Raw genomic sequence first — 9,735 nt, 5'->3', positions numbered from 1 at the left:
CTTCAAATAAACCTACTAAATAGGCTTCACTAGCTTCTTGTAATGCCATAACAGCTGAACTTTGAAAACGTAAATCGGTTTTAAAATCTTGTGCAATTTCACGTACTAAACGTTGGAATGGTAATTTACGAATTAACAATTCAGTACTTTTTTGATAACGACGAATTTCTCGTAAAGCTACTGTACCAGGACGATATCTGTGTGGTTTTTTTACTCCACCAGTTGCTGGTGCACTTTTACGTGCAGCTTTCGTTGCTAATTGTTTTCTTGGTGCTTTACCACCAGTTGATTTACGTGCAGTTTGCTTGGTTCTAGCCATTTTCAAATAATAATGTTTTTACAAAAAAACACACAATTTTAAAAATTATATTCGACAATTTGATACTACAAAGTCAAATGTTTAAATGCGAAATAAATGTGTTGTATTTATATTTATATGAAATTTCAAAATTTTTGTTGTCATATCCTATTGGATAGCTATCAGAGTATGGACTAATCAAATTGTATAGGCGTGGCTTAAAAAATCTTTAATGCTTTATATAAAAAGGCACAATTGTACCGGCGCTCACATACATTACAATACTTGTGAGGTTAACACACGTGTTATCCGTTCGTTAAAATATTGTAAATAATTTTTTATTAAAATGACTGGCAGAGGAAAAGGTGGAAAGGGTCTTGGAAAAGGGGGTGCAAAACGTCATAGAAAAGTTTTGCGTGATAATATCCAAGGTATTACAAAACCTGCAATTCGTCGTTTAGCACGACGAGGTGGAGTAAAACGTATCTCTGGTTTAATTTATGAAGAAACACGTGGTGTACTTAAAGTATTCCTTGAAAATGTTATTCGGGATGCTGTTACATATACTGAACACGCAAAACGTAAAACAGTTACAGCTATGGATGTTGTATATGCATTAAAACGACAAGGTCGTACTTTGTATGGTTTTGGAGGTTAAGAAAATATAATAATTTACTTAAAATATTTAGTAAATTTATTAAAGAATATTTAATACATCCGATAAATTTAAACAGGCTTTCCTTTTTGGGAAGCCACTAATTTTATTTATATAAGAGTAAATAAATTTGTTAATAAATATAACATATTATATAATTTGTTTACAACAAATTATTTTGTTTATAACATACATTACCAAATATTTTTATTTTTTTTTTTTATTGTAATATATCTGCAATAATAAATTATAATTTGTATATTATCTATTTTATTTTACAATAACTTATTGAATTTTTGAAAAAATTTTATTATAAATTAATATACTATTATATTTTTTATATATACAAGTTAAGAGTAACAAGTATCGATAGGAGATTATCGAATTTATAACTAATAAAACATTTCGCCTTAATCAAAGAAAATAAAGATTTTGCTATACCATTTTTTATACTTTCAATAAATAATTTATTATTAAATTTTTATTATTTCATTTATTTTTTAAAATTATTAAAAATATTTTTCTAATAATTATAAGCGTACATAAACAAGTAGTAAATGTAAAATGAAAATAATAAAGGTAATGTAATGCATTTGCATTACACTGATTTACGATATATATTCCGCGATATCCTTTATTATATTTAAAATTAATAATATTGATATACTAATAATAGATATATTCAAGCTATTAATATATAAAATTTTATATTAAATATGATATTAATAATTGTTTATTTAATTTTTTTGTATATATAAAAATAATTTACTCTTATTTAAAAAATTTGATGGCTCTCTTAAAAAGAGAGCCGTTTTTATATGTTGATGTATTTTTATGTTATCAATTAAATAATATTTTCGATTTATTTATTTTGAACTTGTATATTTTGTAACAGCTTTAGTACCTTCACTAACAGCGTGCTTTGCCAATTCACCAGGTAATAATAATCGAACTGCGGTTTGAATTTCCCGACTTGTGATTGTTGAACGTTTATTATAATGTGCTAAACGTGATGCTTCAGCAGCAATACGTTCAAAAATATCATTAACAAAACTGTTCATGATACTCATAGCTTTACTAGAGATACCAGTATCAGGATGCACTTGTTTTAATACTTTGTAAATGTAAATTGCATATGATTCCTTGCGCTTCCTCTTCTTTTTCTTATCACTCTTTGATATATTTTTTTGAGCTTTGCCAGCTTTTTTTGCTGCTTTTCCACTTGTTTTTGGTGGCATTGTTACAAACAATTAATATACACAGATAGTTACAGAACACCAGTCAGTATATGTATGAGCGTGTCGTGTATACAACTAGCGTATTATATACGCGAAGATGGATATAACAATAAAAATGAATACTACTCTCTGATTGGCTGAAAATAATACTATAAGGTGATTGGTTTATTTTTAAAGTTTTATATTTTATAAATATTATAAATTAAAATACCCAAATAACATTTTAAACATTTATGTTACAATCCCCGTAACGTACACATCTGTGTGATTATATTTACAAAAAAAAATATTAATTAAATAAATTTATTCGCTATGTCTGGACGAGGTAAAGGTGGTAAAGTAAAGGGAAAGGCAAAGTCAAGATCAAGCCGAGCAGGATTACAATTTCCTGTTGGAAGAATTCACAGATTATTACGAAAAGGAAATTATGCTGAACGAGTAGGTGCTGGTGCCCCAGTATATTTGGCTGCTGTTATGGAATATTTGGCTGCAGAAGTTCTCGAGTTAGCTGGTAATGCTGCCCGTGATAACAAAAAAACACGTATCATTCCACGTCATTTACAATTGGCAATTCGTAATGATGAAGAATTAAATAAATTATTATCTGGTGTAACAATTGCTCAAGGTGGTGTATTACCAAACATTCAAGCAGTGTTATTACCAAAGAAAACTGAAAAGAAAGCATAAATTAAAAACATTGCATTAATTTTTATAATAATAATACATCGATCATAGGCCTTTTAATAAAAGGCCACAAATTTATTTAAAATAAGAGTAAAAATTATTTTTATAAATAATATATTATAATATTTTTTTAAAGAATCAATTTAAATAATTATAAATTAATGATTCTTTTTTTTTTTTTTTCTTTTTTATATGTTATTATGGAAATAATTCATCATATTATGATGACATTTAGGTAACATATTATAAGAATATTCATAAAATATTATCAAAATAATATTGTATTATGATGATATTTAGACAAAATATTATAAGAATATACACAAAATATTATCAAAATAATATCATTAGATAACAAAACTGTTCATGATACTCATACCTTTACTAGAGATAAAAGTATCAGGATGCACTTGTATTAATACATATTATCACAACATCACAAAATATTTTTTAAAAGGAAAAATTTTTTAAAAATTATTATAAAATTTGATTGAATTAAATTTCAATTTATTTTTTTAATAATTAAAGAAAAAAAAAAGCATATAAACTTTCTATTGAAAATGTTATTTTCAACTAGATGGCCAAGTGAACTTTGTACACAAACAATATATGACGTATTCGTTATTTAAATAATCAGTATCCTTTGATATTATATCAATACGTTACTCTCTTCTTTTGATACATATTAATAAAATTTCAATTTATAAGATTTTATGTCAATTATATAAATAATATTATAAATTTTCTAAATACATAAGTTAAGTAACAAAAAATTTGAATAACAAGATAAATTTATATATTATGTTTTAATACTCGATACTATAATATATCGCATCCGTTACCAATTATTCGGTATCCTTTGATTTATACACAGAATGAACCAAAAATATGTATCAAATTTATTTTATTTATTTATATATTTAATATTATTATTATTATTTTATATTACAAAGTTTCTTAACGAAGCTTACAATGATTTCTCATATCGTACTTAACAAAATTATTTAGATCATATAAAATTTAAATTGTTAAAAAATTTTTATATTTATTATTATTATTTATTTTTATTAAAATTACATAACATAAAATTAATAATATTTTAATAATTATATAAATTAATTCTTATTTAAAATAATCTTATATTAATCTCAACAAATACTCTAATAATATATTTTGTCATAAATTTTTTTATATTTAAAATAAATATTATAATATATAAATACTTATATCAGTATAAAATTTCTTTATATAATTATGAAAAAATTAATTTAATAGTTAATTATTGATATTAATACATAAATAAAAGTATTTTCTAATGAAATATATTTTGTCAATGTTCGATTAACACATTTCATAATAATACGTTTTCATTATTGACAAAAAAAGTTTTTCTAAAAATGAAATCTTATACTATAATATATATATTTATATATTAAATTTTTTAATTATTTATATACTAATAATTTATAATAAATCGATATTAAATAAAAAATAAAAATATATACTTTTTAAGTTTACCTTAAAAATATTATTGTTTTGTATGATTGAAATAATTAATATTAAACTATGTTTATTAATAATTGTTAATAAAAAAATTAAATATATTTTAATTTATAAAATAAATATTATTATTAAATTTATAATTTATTATTTTATATATTATAGAAATTGAAAAAATAAATCATGTTTACTACGACAGTAAATTAGAAATACTATTTAATTTTTATGTGTTTTCTACATGGTACTTTGACTTACATAGGGACTTATATTATTGTGAATAATGATATAATTGAAAACCTTTATTTTTTATTTGATAGAATTATTATATTTTATCATTTAAATATTTATAATAAATACATTATTTTTATAAAGTAAAAAATATGGCCGAAGAAAATTCTACAGCTGTTGCAGCAACTGCGGTTACTGCTGCTTCTACAACACCAACAAAAAAAGCAACAGCTTCTGGTGCTAAACGTACAAAACAACATTCAAAACCAACACATCCACGTACATCAGAAATGGTTGTTAACGCAATTTTAAAAATTTAAAAGAACGTGGTGGTTCATCATTACAAGCAATTAAAAAATATTTAGCTGCAAATTATAAAGTGGATTCTGATAAAATTTCACCATTTATTAAAAAATATTTAAAAGCTGCTGTAACTGAGGGAGCCTTGGTACAAACTAAAGGTAAAGGTGCATCTGGTTCATTCAAATTGGCTGCTTCCGCTTCATCTAATTCTTCAGCTAAATCAAAAGTATCCAAAAAAGAAAGTGGAGCAAAAGGTTCAGCAAAGAGTGCTAAAAGTAAACGGGCACCAAAAGAAAAGAAAGCCACAACTACATCATTGGCAGCCAAAAAGCCTAAAGCAAAAAAAGCGACTCCATCATCATCAACTGCTGCTAAAAAAGTTACTGCAAAATCATCAGCGGCATCAAAAAAAGCACCAGTTAAAGCAAAACCAGCAAAAAGTACAAAATCCGCTGCCAAAAGTAGCCCTGCTCGTAAACCGAAAGCACCAAAAGCTAAGAAAGCTTCTGTTGCCAAATCATCTCCTACAAAAATTAAAAAAGCAGCACCAAAAAAGAAATGATCTGTTACTTTAATAATATATTGAAATATTTCATTATTTTTGCTAAAAAATGAAAATAACATAGGCCTTAATACAGGCCACAAATTAATATTTGATAAGAGTAAATTATTTTTTGTATAAATATTTTATAAAATAATAGTTTAGAAACATTTGCCACAGTCAGTACCACGGATGGGTGGCCACTTGAGAATACTGTGTGCGGTTGCATTTTTATTTAAAATATATGGTATAATAAATAAGTATATATTTAAATTGATTACTTCATTGAAAATTTTAATAATATACTTTAATATTAATGATATTTATGAAAAATATATATTTGTAAAAATTTTCATTTATTACTGGCAACAGCCATACCACGTTGAAAACACCGGTTCTCGTCCGATCACCGAAGTTAAGCAACATTGGGCACAGTCAGTACTTGGATGGGTGACCGCTTGGGAACACTGTGTGCGGTTGCCTTTTTATATTAAAAATATAAATTATTTTTCTTCTTTTCTTTTTTTTTACACACCATATATAAATATATGTTATTTAGAAATGTAAACCTTTTATATTATTCATCAACAAATAAATATTATTTTTTGTATAAAATTTTATTGCATTTATAACTCATATCATGGTTACTTTAAAGCGAGAAGTTTTTTTAATATTTCAAATGAATATAAAATAATATAAATTTTATGAAATTTATTTATTTTTAGAAATAGCAATCGCTTATAATTATAACAAAATTTTAATAATGTTTAATTTTATTTCAATAATTTATATTTATATATATATATATATATATATATATATATATATATATATATATATTTTTTAATAAAAATAATATACTCTTATTTAATAATATATGTTGGTCCTATATATAGGACCGAAAATATTTCTTATTTGTTTTTTTTTTTTTAAATTGTCATTTAAAACGCTTATGCACGTTCTCCACGAATACGTCTTGCCAATTGTATATCCTTAGGCATAATTGTAACACGCTTTGCATGAATTGCGCATAAATTGGTATCTTCAAATAAACCTACTAAATAGGCTTCACTAGCTTCTTGTAATGCCATAACAGCTGAACTTTGAAAACGTAAATCGGTTTTAAAATCTTGTGCAATTTCACGTACTAAACGTTGGAATGGTAATTTACGAATTAACAATTCAGTACTTTTTTGATAACGACGAATTTCTCGTAAAGCTACTGTACCAGGACGATATCTGTGTGGTTTTTTTACTCCACCAGTTGCTGGTGCACTTTTACGTGCAGCTTTCGTTGCTAATTGTTTTCTTGGTGCTTTACCACCAGTTGATTTACGTGCAGTTTGCTTGGTTCTAGCCATTTTCAAATAATAATGTTTTTACAAAAAAACACACAATTTTAAAAATTATATTCGACAATTTGATACTACAAAGTCAAATGTTTAAATGCGAAATAAATGTGTTGTATTTATATTTATATGAAATTTCAAAATTTTTGTTGTCATATCCTATTGGATAGCTATCAGAGTATGGACTAATCAAATTGTATAGGCGTGGCTTAAAAAATCTTTAATGCTTTATATAAAAAGGCACAATTGTACCGGCGCTCACATACATTACAATACTTGTGAGGTTAACACACGTGTTATCCGTTCGTTAAAATATTGTAAATAATTTTTTATTAAAATGACTGGCAGAGGAAAAGGTGGAAAGGGTCTTGGAAAAGGGGGTGCAAAACGTCATAGAAAAGTTTTGCGTGATAATATCCAAGGTATTACAAAACCTGCAATTCGTCGTTTAGCACGACGAGGTGGAGTAAAACGTATCTCTGGTTTAATTTATGAAGAAACACGTGGTGTACTTAAAGTATTCCTTGAAAATGTTATTCGGGATGCTGTTACATATACTGAACACGCAAAACGTAAAACAGTTACAGCTATGGATGTTGTATATGCATTAAAACGACAAGGTCGTACTTTGTATGGTTTTGGAGGTTAAGAAAATATAATAATTTACTTAAAATATTTAGTAAATTTATTAAAGAATATTTAATACATCCGATAAATTTAAACAGGCTTTCCTTTTTGGGAAGCCACTAATTTTATTTATATAAGAGTAAATAAATTTGTTAATAAATATAACATATTATATAATTTGTTTACAACAAATTATTTTGTTTATAACATACATTACCAAATATTTTTATTTTTTTTTTTTATTGTAATATATCTGCAATAATAAATTATAATTTGTATATTATCTATTTTATTTTACAATAACTTATTGAATTTTTGAAAAAATTTTATTATAAATTAATATACTATTATATTTTTTATATATACAAGTTAAGAGTAACAAGTATCGATAGGAGATTATCGAATTTATAACTAATAAAACATTTCGCCTTAATCAAAGAAAATAAAGATTTTGCTATACCATTTTTTATACTTTCAATAAATAATTTATTATTAAATTTTTATTATTTCATTTATTTTTTAAAATTATTAAAAATATTTTTCTAATAATTATAAGCGTACATAAACAAGTAGTAAATGTAAAATGAAAATAATAAAGGTAATGTAATGCATTTGCATTACACTGATTTACGATATATATTCCGCGATATCCTTTATTATATTTAAAATTAATAATATTGATATACTAATAATAGATATATTCAAGCTATTAATATATAAAATTTTATATTAAATATGATATTAATAATTGTTTATTTAATTTTTTTGTATATATAAAAATAATTTACTCTTATTTAAAAAATTTGATGGCTCTCTTAAAAAGAGAGCCGTTTTTATATGTTGATGTATTTTTATGTTATCAATTAAATAATATTTTCGATTTATTTATTTTGAACTTGTATATTTTGTAACAGCTTTAGTACCTTCACTAACAGCGTGCTTTGCCAATTCACCAGGTAATAATAATCGAACTGCGGTTTGAATTTCCCGACTTGTGATTGTTGAACGTTTATTATAATGTGCTAAACGTGATGCTTCAGCAGCAATACGTTCAAAAATATCATTAACAAAACTGTTCATGATACTCATAGCTTTACTAGAGATACCAGTATCAGGATGCACTTGTTTTAATACTTTGTAAATGTAAATTGCATATGATTCCTTGCGCTTCCTCTTCTTTTTCTTATCACTCTTTGATATATTTTTTTGAGCTTTGCCAGCTTTTTTTGCTGCTTTTCCACTTGTTTTTGGTGGCATTGTTACAAACAATTAATATACACAGATAGTTACAGAACACCAGTCAGTATATGTATGAGCGTGTCGTGTATACAACTAGCGTATTATATACGCGAAGATGGATATAACAATAAAAATGAATACTACTCTCTGATTGGCTGAAAATAATACTATAAGGTGATTGGTTTATTTTTAAAGTTTTATATTTTATAAATATTATAAATTAAAATACCCAAATAACATTTTAAACATTTATGTTACAATCCCCGTAACGTACACATCTGTGTGATTATATTTACAAAAAAAAATATTAATTAAATAAATTTATTCGCTATGTCTGGACGAGGTAAAGGTGGTAAAGTAAAGGGAAAGGCAAAGTCAAGATCAAGCCGAGCAGGATTACAATTTCCTGTTGGAAGAATTCACAGATTATTACGAAAAGGAAATTATGCTGAACGAGTAGGTGCTGGTGCCCCAGTATATTTGGCTGCTGTTATGGAATATTTGGCTGCAGAAGTTCTCGAGTTAGCTGGTAATGCTGCCCGTGATAACAAAAAAACACGTATCATTCCACGTCATTTACAATTGGCAATTCGTAATGATGAAGAATTAAATAAATTATTATCTGGTGTAACAATTGCTCAAGGTGGTGTATTACCAAACATTCAAGCAGTGTTATTACCAAAGAAAACTGAAAAGAAAGCATAAATTAAAAACATTGCATTAATTTTTATAATAATAATACATCGATCATAGGCCTTTTAATAAAAGGCCACAAATTTATTTAAAATAAGAGTAAAAATTATTTTTATAAATAATATATTATAATATTTTTTTAAAGAATCAATTTAAATAATTATAAATTAATGATTCTTTTTTTTTTTTTTCTTTTTTATATGTTATTATGGAAATAATTCATCATATTATGATGACATTTAGGTAACATATTATAAGAATATTCATAAAATATTATCAAAATAATATTGTATTATGATGATATTTAGACAAAATATTATAAGAATATACACAAAATATTATCAAAATAATATCATTAGATAACAAAACTGTTCATGATA

The 9,735-nt window shown here is 24.7% G+C and overlaps 1 non-coding gene across 1 annotated transcript; it reads left to right on the top strand.

Annotated features, from left to right (window-relative positions):
• Positions 1–5,811: 5,811 nt before the first annotated feature.
• Positions 5,812–5,930, top strand: LOC123304718. Its single transcript, XR_006536710.1, has one exon. It is a non-coding gene; the product is annotated as a 5S ribosomal RNA (ribosomal RNA).
• Positions 5,931–9,735: the final 3,805 nt, after the last annotated feature.

The sequence above is a fragment of the Chrysoperla carnea genome (genome assembly GCF_905475395.1).
Source record: "Chrysoperla carnea chromosome X unlocalized genomic scaffold, inChrCarn1.1 SUPER_X_unloc_84, whole genome shotgun sequence".
Taxonomy (NCBI): Eukaryota; Metazoa; Arthropoda; class Insecta; order Neuroptera; family Chrysopidae; genus Chrysoperla; species Chrysoperla carnea.
This window is presented reverse-complemented; position numbering and strand designations above follow the sequence as displayed.